Consider the following 15,913-nt stretch of genomic DNA (forward strand, 5'->3'; position numbering starts at 1 on the left):
CCTTAGAACAAATGGAGTAGCCCTCATAGTCAACAAAAAAGTCTGAAATGCAGTACTTGGGTATAATCTCAAAAATGACAGAATGATCTCTGTTCATTTCCAAGGCAAACCATTCAATATCACAATAATCCAAGTCTATGCCCCAAACAGTAAGGCTGAAGAAGCTGAAGTTGAATGGTTCTATGAAGACCTATAAGACATTCTATAACTAAGAGGCAAAAAGATGTACTTTTCATCATAGAGAACTGGAATGCAAAAGGAGGAAATCAAGAGATACCTGTAGTAACAGGCAAGTTTGGCCTTGGAGTACAGAATGAAACAGGGCAAAGGCTAATAGAGTTTTGCCAAGAGAATGCACTATTCATAGCAAACACCCTTCTCCAAAAACATAAGAGACAACTCTACACATAGACATCACCAGATGGTCAATACCAAAATCAGATTAATTATATTCCTTTCAGCCAAAGACGGAGAAGCATTATACAGTCAGCGAAGACAAGACCGGGAGCTGACTGTGGCTCAGATCATGAGCTCCTTATTGCCAAATTCAGGCTTAAATTGAAGGAAGTGGGGTAAAGCACTAGATCATTCAGGTATGACCTAGATCAAATCCCTTACAGCCATACAGTGGAAGTGAGAAATAGATGCAAGGGGTTAGATCCGATAGGCAGAGTGCCTGAAGAACTCTGGATGGACGTTTGTGACATTGTACAGGAGGCAGTGATCAAGATGATCCCTAAGAAAAAGAAGTGCAAAAAGGCAAAATGGCTGTCTGAGGAGGCCTTACAAGTAGCTGAGAAAAGAAGAGAAGTGAAAGGCAAAGGCGAAAAGGAAAGATACACCCATCTGAATGCAGAGTTCCAAAGAATAGCAAGGAGAGATAAGAAAGCCTTCCTCAGTGATCAATACAAAGAAATAGAGGCAAACAATAAATTGGGAAAGACTAGAGATCTCTTCAAGAACATCAGTGATACCAAGGAAATATTTCATGCAAAGAGGGGTACAATAAAGGACAGAAATGGTATGGACCTAACAGAAGCAGAAAATATTAAGAAGTGGCAAGAATACACAACAGAACTGTACAAAAAAGATCTTCATGACCCAGATAACCATGATCATGTGATCATTCACCCAGAGCCAGACATCCTGGAAGGCAAAGTCAAGTGGACCTTAGGAAGCATGACTATGAACAAAGCTAGTGGAGGTGATGGAATTCCAGCTGATCTATTTCAGATCCTAAAAGTTGATGCTGTTAAAGTGCTGCATTCAATATGCCAGCAAATTTGGAAAACTCTGAAGTGGCCATAGGACTGGAAAATGTCAGTTTTCATTCCAATCCCAAAGAAAGGCAGTGCCAAAGAATGTTCAAACTATAGCACAATTGCAGTCATCTCACATACTAGCAAAATAATGCTCAAAACTCTCCAAGCCAGGCTTCAACAGTATGTGAACTGAGAACTTCCAGATGTGCAAGCTGGTTTTAGAAAAGGCAGGGGAACCAGAGATCAAATTGTCAACATCCATTGGGTCATAAAAAAGCAAGAGAGTTCCTGAAAAACATCTTCTTCTGCTTTATTGATTACACCAAAGCCTTTGACTGTGTAGATCATAACAAACTATGGAGAATTCTTCCAAGAGTTGGGAATACCAGACCACCTTACTTGCCTCCTGAGAAATTTGTATATAGGTCAAGAAGCAACAGTTAGAACCAGACATAGGACAACAGGCTGGTTCCAAATTGGGAAAGGAGTATGTCAAGGCTGTATATTGTCACCCTGCTTATTTAACTTCTATGCAGAGTACATCATGCAAAATGCTGGGCCAGATGAAGCACAAGCTGGAATCAAGATTGCCAGGAGAAATATTAGTAACCTCAGATACACAGATGACACCACCTTTATGGCAGAAAGTGAAGAGGAACTAAAGACCTCTTGATGAAAGTGAAAGAGGAGAGTGAAAACGCTGGCTTAAAACTCCACGTTCAAAAAATGAAGATCATAGCATTCTGTCCCATCACTGCACGGCAAATAGATGGGAAAACAATGGAAACAATGACAGACTTTATTTTCCTGGGCTCCCAAATCACTGCAGATGGTGACTGCAGCCATGAAATTAAACACTTGCACCTTAGAAGAAAAGCTATGACCAACTACACTGCATACTAAAAAGCAGAGACATTACTTTACCCACAGAGGTCCATCTAGTCAAAGCTATGGTTTTTCCAGTAGTCATGTATGGCTGTGAGAGTTGGACTATAAAGAACACTGATCATAGAAGTATTGATGCTTTTGAACTATGGTGCTAGAGAAGACTCTTGAGAGTCCCTTGGACTGCAAGGAGATCAAACCAGTGCATCCTAAAGTAAATCAGTCCTGAATATTCATTGGAAGGACTGATGCTGAAGCTGAAACTCCAATACTTTGGCCATTTGATGAGAAGAACTGACTCATTTGAAAAAAAATCCCGATGCTGGGAAAGATTGAAGGTGGAAAGAGAGGGGGACATCAGAGGTTGAGATGGTTGGATGGCATCACTGACTCGATGGGCATGAGTTTGAGTAAGCTCCGGGAGTTGGTGATAGATAGGGAAGCCTGGCATGCTGTCATTCATGGAGTCGCAAAAAGTCAGAAATGACTGAGTGACTGAACAGAACTGATTGGTCCTGTTTCCAAAACTTATACTGCATTCAACCCTTTCTCACTGTCTGTCCTACCAACATTCTGGTTACGACTGTATCTCACCCAGACTACTCCAATAGTCTCTTATTAGTTAACTAGCTCCATTTTTGGTCCTCGCCTTCTCTTAGAGACTAAGTCGGATGGTATCATAATCTTTTTGTTACCCTTTATTGGGTTTCTGTTGCTTCAGAAATGCAACCTGCCATGAGCTTCCTGTTCCTAAACTCTTGTATAATCTATTCCCTGCACACCTCTTAGTTCCTATTTCCTATCTCTGTCTTAATAACTACACTTCAGTGATAACTACAAGGGTCTTTTTATCTTCTTCTTTTTTTTTTAACATGTCAAGCTTAGTCCAGCCTCGGGATTTTATTCTTTTTATTCCTCCTGCCTAGTCTTTTCTCAGATCTCTCTGTGTTTGCCTCTTTTGCATTACTTAGATTCTAGCTCAAATGCCTTCTTCTGTTGAAGTACTCACCAACCACCCTCTGTCCAACAAGTCGTTTTGTTTTCCTACATAATTTTAATTGTATAAAAAACATATTTTGTCCTTGTTTGCATATTTAGTTTACATGCTTTCACTATGCCTCCCACTAGACCATAAGGTCCATGAAAACAAGAATATTTTCTGCCTTATCTGTCATAATATACTCAGCCTTAGAAGAATGCTCAGAATGTTGAAGACTCTCTTTAAATACTTGCTACAGAAAGAAAATGAGAAAGAAAAACTAGTTCCAAGAGCCACTTTTTCTCCCCATCCTTTGTCCTTTTTTCCTTCACTCCTGTAGATAGTTCAGACTTTCTTATTCTTCATTTCACTTTTTGTCCCCCATATAGGATCACCTGAGACATGACTGTTTTCACCCTTTGGCAAATACCCAAGATTAATCCAGAATTCTGTTATCTCCTGCCTGTACCTAACCTGCAGAGCACTGCTGGGGAAATCCATATGGTTGCACTGTGCCCATACTATTGCACTATAATAAACACATTGCATCTGTATCTACTCCTTCTCATCTTTCCCTCCTGCTATGATGGAAAAGGTGCTCTCTCTTCTATATCAGAATAATACCTTTGCTCTTTTCTGAATTTCATTTTCTCCAGTCTCCTTCAGAACTCTTTGCTATCGGGTATCCCCTCTCTCAGCTGCTCCTTCTCAGCTGGCTACTCTGAAACATTTGAATTTGCTTAGATCTCTATCATTGCTTATCCCTACTTTATCAGAACTATACTGCTGTCTATTTTCATTCACTCCCCATGTGTCTCTAGCTTGCACAAAGCAGCTGCCCCACAGGACTATGTTCATCATATAGTTCTCCTTATATGAAAACTCTCTGATGTGTCTGCATCTATTGAATAAAGCCCAAATCTTTCTCCTGTCCTCCACTTACTACATGCAAACATTTTTTCTTCCATCCATTCTTTCTCCGTATTTCTCTACCTAACATTTTTCTTCCTTCTATTCATTAACTCAATGATGCCACTTTCTTTCATGGAATTAATACTCATATTTGAAATTAATCAACCAAGATTAACTAGAGGCGTTCTCTTTGGGGCTAAAAACAAAAAAGGCAAACATAACAATCAAGTCCAGAATCCCATTTAGTAGCCTCTAGCCTTTAATCCGGAGAAGGCAATGGCACCCCACTCCAGTACTCTTTCCTGGAAAATCGCATGGACGGAGGAGCCTGGTAGGCTGCAGTCCATGGGGTCACTAAGAGTCGGGCACGACTGAGCGACTTCACTTTCACTTTTCACTTTCATGCATCGAAGAAGGAAATGGCAACCCACTCCAGTGTTCTTGCCTGGAGAATCCCAGAGACAGTGGGCCCCCATCTATGGGGTCGCACAGAGTCGGACACGACTGAAGTGACTTAGCAGCAGCAGCAGCAGGCTTTAATCCACCCTTTCAAGAGGTATTGTTATAAAATAGTGTGATTCCTTCATTTACATGTTCACTTAAAGAAATCACTTCGTATGATTTATGTTGCATTTTGTTCTCCCTTTTTACTTAAATTAAATTCTTATGCAAGGGTTGTTCAGCAGATTGCTTCCCCTCTCCACTGCACCCAAAAAACAGAGAGTGAGCGAGAGAGAGAGAGAGAGCTTAGAGAGTTATATATTGGTATAAGTGTAAATCTAATCTTTTTAACAGTTACATAGTATTCAACAGTGTAATGTAAAATAGTTTATTTAATTATTCCTCCACAAATGAGCATTCATATTTTTTCTTTATTTTCAATTTTTTTACTATTTATTTTTCTGACCCAGTGAATGTTATGTTTAGCTCCAGGGCATATGTCATATGGTTGTCTTGGGTAGATATGCCGAAGTGTAATTTCAGTGACACAGGGTATACAGAATTTAAATTGTCCTCCATATTCCCCATATTAATTTAAACTTTTACCATCATCATATGAGAGCTATTTCTGCACATTCTTAATTGCTTGAAATTGGTTTTCATAGATTTGTAAAACTGCCATTCTGATAAGTAATTTTTAATAAAAATATGTCTTCTATAAAGATTTTCATGTTTGGGTTACTGTAAAGGTAAAACATTTTGATATTTTTTTGGTGATTTACATTTCATATTCTATCAGAAGACCTTTTATATCCTTTGCCTTTTAAAATTGAACTGTCTTGTCTTTTTAAATTATTGATAAGAATTATTAATTATTTTAGATAATAATCTTGTCATTTTGTGGTTGTTCAGTTGCTCAGTCATGGGGTCCGAATCTGTGACCCCATAGACTGAACATGCCAGGCTTTCCTGTCCTTCACCATCTCCTGGAGTTTGTTGAAAATCATGTCCATTGAGTCGGTGATCTCATTATCTGTCGTCCCCTTCTCCTTCTGCCTTCAATCTTTCCCAGCATCGGGGTCTTTTCCAGTGAGCCAGTCCTTTGCATCATGTGGCCGAAGATTTGGAGTTTCAGCTTCAGTATCAATCTTTCCAATGAATATTCAGGATTGATTTCCTTTAGGATTGACTGGTTTGATCTCCTGGTAGTCCAACAGACTCTCAAGAGTCTTCTCCAGCACCACAGTTTGAAGGCATCAATTCATCGGCATTTAGCCATTTTTATTGTCCAACTCTCATATCTCTAAATGAGGAAAACACATAGCTTTGACTATACAGACCTTTGTAGGCAAAATAATGTCTCTGCTTTTTAATATGCTGTGATGGCACCCCAGTCCAGTACTCTTGCCTGGAAAATCCCAAGGATGGAGGAGCCTGGTGGGCCACAGTCTGTGGGGTCGTTAAGAGTCGGACACGACTGAGCGATTTCACTTTCACTTTTCACTTTCATGCATTGGAGAAGGAACTGGCAACCCACTCCAGTGTTCTTGCCTGGAGAATCCCAGGGACGGGGGAGCTGGGTAGGCTGCCGTTTCTGGGGTCGCACAGAGTCAGACACGACTGAAGCGACTTAGCAGCAGCAGCAGGTTTGTCATAGCTTTTCTTCTAAGGAGCAAGTATCTTTTAATTTCATAGCTGCAGTCACCACCCACAGTGGTTCTGGATCACATGAAAATAAAGTCACTGTTTCCATTGTTTCCCCATCTATTTGCCATGAAGCAGTGGGACTGTATGCCATGATCTTAGTTTTTTGAACGTTGGGGTTTGTGTGTGTATGTGTTTAATTTATCTTTTTATTAAAGGATAATTGCTTTACAAAATTTTGTTGTTTTCTATCAAATCTCAAAATGATTCAGCCGTAGGTATACATATATCTCCTCCCTTTTGAACCTCCCTCCCATCTCTCACCCATCCCACCCCTCTAGATTGATACAGAGCCCTTGTCTGAGTTTCCTGAGCCATACAGCAAATTCCGATTAGCTATCTATTTTACATAGTAATGTAAGTTTCCAAGTTACTCTTTCCATACATCTCACCCTCTCCTCCCCTCTCCCCATGTCCATAAGTCTATTCTTTATGTCTGTTTCTCCATTGCTACCCTGTAAATAAATTCGTCAGCACCATTTTTCTAGATTCTGTATATATGTGTTAGACTATGATATTTATCTTTCTCTTTCTGACTCACTTCATTCTGTATAATAGGTTCTAGATTCATCCATCTCATCAGAACTGACTCAAATGTGTTCCTTTTTTATGGCTGAGTAATATTCCATTGCATATATGTACCATGCTTTGTTTATCCATTCATCTGTTGATGAACATCTAGGTTGATTCCAAGTTCCAGCTATTGTAAATAGTGCTGCAATGAACAATGGAATACATGTGTCTTTTTATAATTCTGGTTTCCTCAGGGTATATGCCTAAGAGTGGGATTGCTGCGTTATATGTGGTTTTATTCCTAGTTTTTTTTAAGGAATCTCCATACCATCTTCCATAGTGGCTGTATCAATTTATATTCCCACCGACAATGTAAGAGCATTCCCTTTTCTCCACACCCTTTCCAGCATTTATTGCTTGTAGACTTTTCGATGATGTCCACTCTGACTAGTGTAAGGTGATATCCCATTTTAGTTCTGATCTACATTTCCCTAACAATGAGCAACGTTGAACATCTTTTCATGTGTTTGTTAGCCATCTGTATGTCTTCTTTGGAGAAATGTCTGTTTAGGTCTTTTCCCCACTTTTTGATTGGATTGTTTGTTTTCTGGGGTTGAGTTGTATGAGCTGCTTGTATATTTTGGAAATTAATCCTTTGTCAGTTGTTTCATTTGCTATTATTTTCTCCCATTCTTAGGTTGTCTTTTCACCTTGCTTATAGTTTCCTTTGCTGTGCAAAGGCTTTTAAGTTTAATCATGTCCCACTTGTTTACTTTTGTTTTTATTTTCATTACTGTAGAAGGTGGGTCATAGAGAATCTTGTTTGGATTTATGTCATTGAGTGTTCTGCCTATGTTTTCCTCTAAGAGTTTTATAGTTTCCGGTCTTACATTTGGGTCTTTAATCCATTTTGAGTTTATCTTTGTGTATAGAGTTAGGACATGTTAAACTTCATTCTTTTATATGTAGCTGTTCAGTTTTCCCAGCACCATTTATTCAGAAAGCTGTCTTTGCCCCATTGTATATTCTTGCCTTCTTTGTCAAAAATAAGGTACCCTAGATTCATGGGTTTATTTCTGGGCTTTCTATCTTGTTCCATTGATCTATATCTCTGTTTTTGTGCCAGTACCATACTGTCTTGATGACTACAGCTTTATATTATAATCTGAAGTCAGAAAGGTTGATTCCTCCAGCTCCATTCTTCTTTCTCAAGACTGCATTGGCTATTCAGGGTCTTTTGTGTTTCCATATGAATTGTGAAATTTTTTGTTCTAGTTCTGTGAAAAATCCATTGGTAATTTGATAGAGCCCTCATAGAATCTATAGATTGCATTTGGTAGTATAGTCTTTTTCACAATATTGATTCTTCCTACCCGGGAACAAATGTTGAGTTTTAAGCCAGCTTTTTCACTCTCCTCTTTCACCTTTATCAAGAGGCTCTTTAGTTCCTCTTTGCTTTCTGCCCTAAGGGTGGCGTCATCTGCATATCTGAGGTTATTGATATTTCTCCCCATGATCTTGATTACAGTGTGTGCTTCATCCAGCCTGGCATTTCACATGATGTACTCTACATATAAGTTAAATAAGCAGGGTGACAATATACAGCCTTGATGTACTCCTTTCCCAAACTGGAACTAGTCTGTTGTCCATGTCAGGTTCTAACTGTTGCTTCTTGACCTGCATACAGGTTTCTCAGTAGGTAGATAAGGTGATCTGGAATTCCCATCTCTTTAAGAATTTTCCACAGTTGGTTGTGGTCTACACAGTCAAAGGCTTTAGTGTCGTCAGTGAAGCAGAAATAGTTGTTTTTCTGAAATTCTCTAGTGTTTTCTGTGATCCAACTGTTTCTCAGTTAATATTAACCATATTCCTGTGTCAGTCACGTTTACCTTATATTTTCTAATATGGATATTGTCTTCTGAATTGTAAAACTTTGTCTACTCTTAAAGGCATACATTCATTTTTCTATGATTTTCTTTAACATCTATTTATAGGATTTGAGGAAGAATATGTATTTCAGAAATTTGAATGTCAATTTTTTCTTTACAGTTCTTTTTGTGTATTTCTGTACCAGCTTTATAAAGATATAATTGAATTATATAATTGTATAAGTTTAAGGTGTACAATAACAGAGATATTACTTTGCCAACTAAGGTCCATCTAGTCAAGGCTATGGTTTTTCCAGTGGTCATGTTTGAATGTGGAAGTTGGACTGTGAAGAAAGCTGAGTGCCAAAGAATTGATGCTTTTGAACCGTGGTGTTGGACAAGACTCTTGAGAGTCCCTTGGACTGCAAGGAGATCCAACCAGTCCATCCTAAAGGAGATCAGTCCTGGGTGTTCATTGGAAGGACTGATGTTGAAACTAAAATTCAAATACTTGGGCCACCTGATGTGAAGAGCTGATTCATTGGAAAAGCCTCTGATGCTGGGAAAGATTGAAGGCAGGAGGAGAAGGGTATGACAGTGGATGAGATGGTTGGATGGCATCACCAACTCAGTGGACATGGGTTTGAGCAGACTCCCAAAGAGTCTGGGAGTTAGTGATGGACAGGGAGGCCTGGCGTGCTACAATTCATGGGGTCGCAGAGTCGGAGGCGACTGATTGACTGAACTGAACTGAAGGTGTACAATGTGATGATTTGACATACATATATGTCATAAAATGATTACTACAATAAGGACAGTTAACATAACCATCATTTCACATAACTATTTTTTTGTAGTGAGATTTATTTAAGATTTACTCTCTTAATAACTTTCAAGTATGTAATACAATATTTTTAATAGTCATCACTTAGTCCTTAGAACTTATTCATCTTAAAACTGGAAATTCATACCCTTTGACCAACATTTCATTTTCCCTAGCAATCACTGTTGTACCCTCTGTTTCTTTAAATTCACTGTTTTGTTAGATTCCACACATAAGATCATATGGTGTTTGTCTTAGTCTCACTTATTTCACTTAGCATGATGCTGTCAAGGTGCATTCATCTGTCTCAAATGGCTTGATTTCCTTCTTTTTAATGACTAAATATTTTATTATATATATATATATGTTATTTATCATTATAGACACTGATAGACATGTAGGTAGTTTCCATGTCTTCTCTGTTGTGGTAAACACTACGATGATCATTGGAGTGTTTACCTCTCTTCAAGATAATGATTTCACATCCTTCAGACATGCCTAGAATAATGGGATTGCTGGATAATACAGTAATTGCTGTTTAAATTTTTTTTTGAGTAAGTATAGTATATCACATTTATTAATTGGTGTATGTCAACCATCCTTAATGTCACAGCTAAATCCTAATTGATCATGGTTGTATGATCTTTTTAATGTGCTATTTAATTCAGTCTACTAGTATTTGTTGAGAATTGTGTATATATATTTATCAGAAGTATTGGCCTATAGTTTTCTTTTCTTAGAGATGCTCATCTAACTTTGGAACCAGGGTAATGTTAGTTTTTTTAAATGAGTTTTGGAGTATTCTGTCCTCTTCAATATTTTGGAAGAGTTTGAAAAGGGTTAACATTAGTTCTTTAAAAGTTTGGTAGAATTCACCAGAGAAATCATCTGGCCCCTGGCTTTTCTTTTAGATGAAGTTTTTAATAATTGTTTTAATCTCCTTTGTTGTTATTGATCTGTTTAGATTTTTTATTTCTTTATAATTCTGTCTTGGTCACTTGTATGTTTCTAGGAAGTTATCTGAATCTTTTGGATTGTACAGTTTATAAGCATATAATTTTTCATAGTAACGTCATAATTCTTTGCAATTTTTTAGTGTCAGTTGTAATGTCACCTGTCTCATTTCTGATTTTATTTATTTGAGTCCTCTCTCTTGGTTATTCTGGCTAAAAGTTCGTGAATTTTCTTTATTTATTTTTTTTTTGTTGTTTTGTTGATTTTTTTCTGTTTTCTTTCCAGTCTCTATTTCACTTATTTCACCTCTATGATTAAAATTTAGTATTTTCTAACTTTTACTATATTTGGGCTTAGATTATTCTTTTTTCCTATATATTGTGGCATAAAATTATCTTATTTATTTCAGATTTTACTTTTCTCTAAATGTTAGTATTTACTGCTATAAATTTATCCTTTACAACTGCTTTCATGCATTCCATAAGTTGTGATATATTTCTTTCTATTTTTATTTGTCTTGATACTTCATTTCACTTTTGATTCTTCTTTGGCCCACTGGTTGTTAAAAACTATGTTGTTTAATTTCCATGTACTTCCAACAATTATGTTGTCTAAGTTCCATATTCCCACTTGCCTCCTATTACTAATTTCTAGTTTCATACCACTGTTAGCAATAATGATACCTGATGTGGTTTCAGTTCTTCTTAAATATATTAAGACTTGCTTTGTGGTCTAACATAGGACCTATCCTGGAAAATGTTCTATGTTCACTTGAGAAGAATGTGTATTCTGGTACTGTTACATGGAAAGTTTTATAACTATTTGTTAGGTTCATTTGGTCTGTAGCATTATTCAAGTCCATTGTATCCTTTCTCATTTTCTGTTTAAATAATTTATCTGATGTGGAGAATAGGGTATTGAAATCCCCTATGGGGTATCCATTCCCAGTGGGGTATTGTTGTCTATTTTTTTTTCCTTTGCTCATCGCTCAGTCATGTCTGACTCTCTGTGACCCCATGGACTGTAGCCTGCCACGTTCCTCTGTCCATGGAATTCTCCAGGAAAGAATACTGGAGTGGGTGAGTGGGTTGCTGTTCCTTTCTGCAAGAGGTCTTCCTGACCCACAGACTGATCCCAGGCATCATGCATTGTGGACAGAGTTTTTACCATCTGAGCCACCAGGAAAGCGCTTTTTTTTTTTTTTTGAAGTTTTATTAATGCTTCCTCTAAAAATTCAGATGCTCCTATGTTGGGAACATTTATATTTTTAATTTTTGTATTCTTTTAATTATTTTATCCTTTTATCACAGTAACATCTTTTTTTTTTTCCTTGTGACTGAATTGGACTGAAAGTCTATTTTTTTCTGAAAGATGGTTAACCACTTCTGCCTTCTTCTGGTTATCATTTGCATGGGATATTATTTTCCCATCCCTTCTCTTTCAGCCTATGTTTGTCCTTAAAACTAAAATGACTTTTTGATTTTTTTTTAATAAGAAGCATATCATTGGCTGTTGTTTTTTATTCCTTTTGTTTATATGTCTTTTAGTTGGAAAGTTTAATCCATTTATTTTAAAGTGATTATCAATATGTAAGAGCTTACTGCTATTTGGTTCATTTTCTTATGAGGGATTTTCTTAATTCCTTTATTTTTTCTTTCTTGTTTTCTTCTTTTGTGATTTTTTTTATGGTGTTTATGCTTTAATTCCTTCCTTTAATTATTGATTTATTTACTCTAGGTTTTTTCTTTGTGGTTACCATGAGACTTACATGAAACATCGTATAAAAACAGCAGTCTGTTTTAACTTGATAACATCTTCAATCACATACAAAAATTTTACATTTACTTCTCATTGTACATTTTATTCTGTTGCTGTTATATGCTTTACATCTTTTTATATTATTCATTCACGAACAAATTATTTTAGCTATAGCTATTTTTGACATTTTTTTAACACTTGTACTAGAGATAAAATTGCTTTATACATCATGATTACAATACTAGGGTTTTCATAATTTGACTATATATTTTTTCATTGATTTTTATGCTTGTATATATTTTCATGTTGTTACTTAGTGTCCTTCCATTTCAACTAGAAGAACCTCCTTTGTCATTTCTTGTTAAGTAGGTCTAGTGATGATGAACTCCCTTAGCTTTTGTCTGTTAGAATGTCTTTATCTTTTCTTCATTTATGATGTAAAATTTTTACTCTATATAATATTCTTTGTTGGCAGGTTTTTTTTTATTCTTTAAGCACTTTGACTATATCATCCTGTTTCCTCCTGGCCTGTGAGAAATATGTTGATAGTCTAATTGTGGGTCCTTTTTATCTAATGAGTTATTCCTTTCTCTTGCTGCTTTCAAAATTCTCTCTTTGTCACTGTCTTGTGTTTGCCTTTTGCCATTTTGATGATAGTATATTTTACAGCAATCTTTTTTGTTGATCTTGCTTGGGGTTCTTTAAACTTTCCACACCAGAATCTCTTTCTCTTATCCAAGATATGGGAAGATTTTCAGCAATTATTTCTTTAAATTAAATTAAATTAAATTATTTCTTTAAATTCCTACCCCATTCTGTCTTCTCTTTCTGAGACTCCCATGATGTAAATGTTCATTTGTGTGATGTCCTGTAATTCATGTAAGCTTTCTCCATTTGTGTTTTTCCATTCTGTTTCTTGTGAGCAAAATGATTTTCAAATGATCTGTCTTCAAATTTTTGTGGAATTTTCCCCCCATTCATGACTCAGTTCAGTTCAGTCGCTCAGTCATGTCTGACTCTTTGTGACCCCACGAACTGCACACCAGGCCTTCCTGTCCATCACTAACTCCCAGACTCGCTGGGGGTCTGCCCAAACCCATGTCCATTGAGTTGGGGATGCTATCCAACTATCTCATCCACTGTCTTACCCTTCTCCTCCTGCCTTCAATCTTTCCCAGCATCAGGGGCTTTTCCAATGAATCATCTCTTCGCATCAGGTGGCCAAAGTATTTGAATTTTAGTTTCAACATCAGTCCTTCCAATGAACACCTAGGACTGATCTCCTTTAGGATGGACTGGTTGGATCTCCTTGCAGTCCAAGGGACTCTCAAGAGTCTTCTCCAACACCACAGTTCAAAAGCATCAATTCTTCGGCACTCAGCTTTCTTTATAGTCCAACTCTCACATCCATACATGATCACTGGAAAAACCATAGCCTTGACTAGATGGACCTTTGTTGGCAAAGTAATGTCTCTGGTTTTTAATATGCTGTCTAGGTTGGTTTTAACTTTCTTTCCAAGGAGTAAGCGTCTTTTAATTTCATGGCTGCAGTCACCATCTGCAGTGATTTTGACCCCAGAAAAATAAAGTCAGCCACTGTTTCTCCATCTATTTGCCATGAAGTGATGGGACTGGATGCCATGATCTTCATTTTCTGAATGTTGAGCTTTAAGCCAACTTTTTCACTCTCCTCTTTCACTTTCATCATGAGGCTCTTTAGTTCCTCTTCACTTTCTGCCGTAAGGGTGGTGTCATCTGCATATCTGAGGTTATTAGATCTGTTGCTGAAGCTCTATACTGAATTTTTCATGTCTCTTCTTGCACTCTTCAGCTACAGGATTTGTTTTTAGCTTTTTTCTTATGATTTATGCTTCTTTATTAAATTGTTCAGTTTGTTCATGCATTGTTTTCCAGACTTTGTTTAGTTGTTTGTGTTCTCTTGAATTTCACTGAGTTTCTTTAAGATGATTGTTTTGAATTCTTTGTTAGGCAAATCATAGTTCTCCATTTATTTGGGGTCATTTACTGGAGCTTTATTAGTTTCCTGTGGTAGGGTCCTGTTTCCTTGATTCTTTATGATTCATGTAGTCTATGTATTTGGATGAGAAAATATCTTTTCCTGTCTTTAAAGACTTGTTTCAGCAGGTAAATATCTTCTCCCACTGATTCCCTAGGCTGATGCAATTTTTAGTCATGCTAGGTTGAAGGCTGTCACTGGGGCTGCAGTGCGGTCCACAGTTGGTATGTTTGTTACCAAGAGTTCAGGTGGATGGATGGGACTTCCTCCATTAGCTTGTTCAGTAGGGTGGCACTTGGGCAAGTTTCTATTTCAGAGTCCAGAGTTGGGTATTCAGTCAGTGGGCCTACTCTCAGTTGTGGGAATGGGGGTAGCTCCTAGAAGATCCCTGGGGAGATTCCTGCCCAGTCCCTGGATGGGTCTTTGATTAAGCAGCATGGCCCTGGAACATGGCTGAAATGGACTGTAACATAGCCCCGGGAATTTTTCAGTATCCACAGCCAAGATTGAGGTCTGCACACTGGACAGTGGAGGCACAGGGGTTCCTGGGTGGGCTGGATTTCTCCATGACTGTCTGTGGAGGGACTGAACTGAATATATGGACCTTTTTGGATCCTTTGAAGTATAGGCATGAGTGTTTCCCTCTGAGTCCCTTTGCCAACAAGACTGCTCACAGATTGTGTCTGAGAGGGGTTTGAACTGAACACAGGGCCCTTCTAGATCTCTGGGGTTGCAAATGGTAGGTTCCTGGGTTGGCAGGTCTACAGGCAGACTTTGACTGTGAGGGGGTTAGCACTGAGGATGGAGTGCTTTCAGGAGCTTCAGGGTCACAGGTGGGACTGTCTCTTGCCAGGCCCCTATGCCAGCAGAAGTGTTCACAGACTGAAGCTGGGACAGGCTGGAGCCCTTTCAGAATCTACAGTATAACTGTGTTTGTCAGGCTTACCTTCTCGGGCTACTGGGCAGTAGCCAAGAGAGACTGCTGGATCCACTTTAGGGTCTACGGCTGGGGCCACGTTCTGTATGCCTGCTACCCAACACACTCATGGGCGAGTGTGACTCCTCCCAGGTGCCTTCACATATGGTGCTTGTGTCAGGTCCAAGACAAATGGGGTCATAACCAAGTTCTCAGGGGTATGGAACAATTTCTGAGTGTGTATATCACTGTGTGTGTATCACATGTATATTCAACCATGGTCAGCAAGCCAGCCATCAAGGTACAAGCATTCCTCCTCAAAATTCTTGGTCTTGAACTTTACTATGAAAGTGAATTGAAAGTGGGAGTCATTCAGTCGTGTCTAGCTCTTTGTGACCATGAATGCAGCCTACCTAGCTCCTCTGTCCTTGGAATTCTCCAGTCAAGAATACTGGAGTGGGTAGCCATTCCCTTCTCCAGGGGAACTTCCTGACCCAGGGCTCGAACCCTGGTGCCCTGCATTGCAGGCATGATTCTTTACTATCTGAGCCAGCCACCAGGAATCCCTAGGTTTTCACAGTTGCCTACCTGGATCCCAAAGCTCCCAGGAAGACACTTTTATATGTGGATGGATGCCAAATTATTGACATTCATCGGGGATATATCTTATTTGATACTTCTCTGAAGTCACTCTAATTTTGTGTATTGTGCATGGTTAGTGAATATTCAAGCTTATTTTTATTTTCCAAAGATACCTTATTGTTTCAATATAATCTATAGAAAATTAGATCCTTTTTGTAATTCACATTTATTGAGATTGTGGTTCACATTCAAATAAGACATAAAAAAAGCACTTGGGAAAAAACAAGGTTAATCTAAAT

This window comes from Budorcas taxicolor, chromosome 2 (assembly GCF_023091745.1).
Source record: "Budorcas taxicolor isolate Tak-1 chromosome 2, Takin1.1, whole genome shotgun sequence".
NCBI lineage: Eukaryota > Metazoa > Chordata > Mammalia > Artiodactyla > Bovidae > Budorcas > Budorcas taxicolor.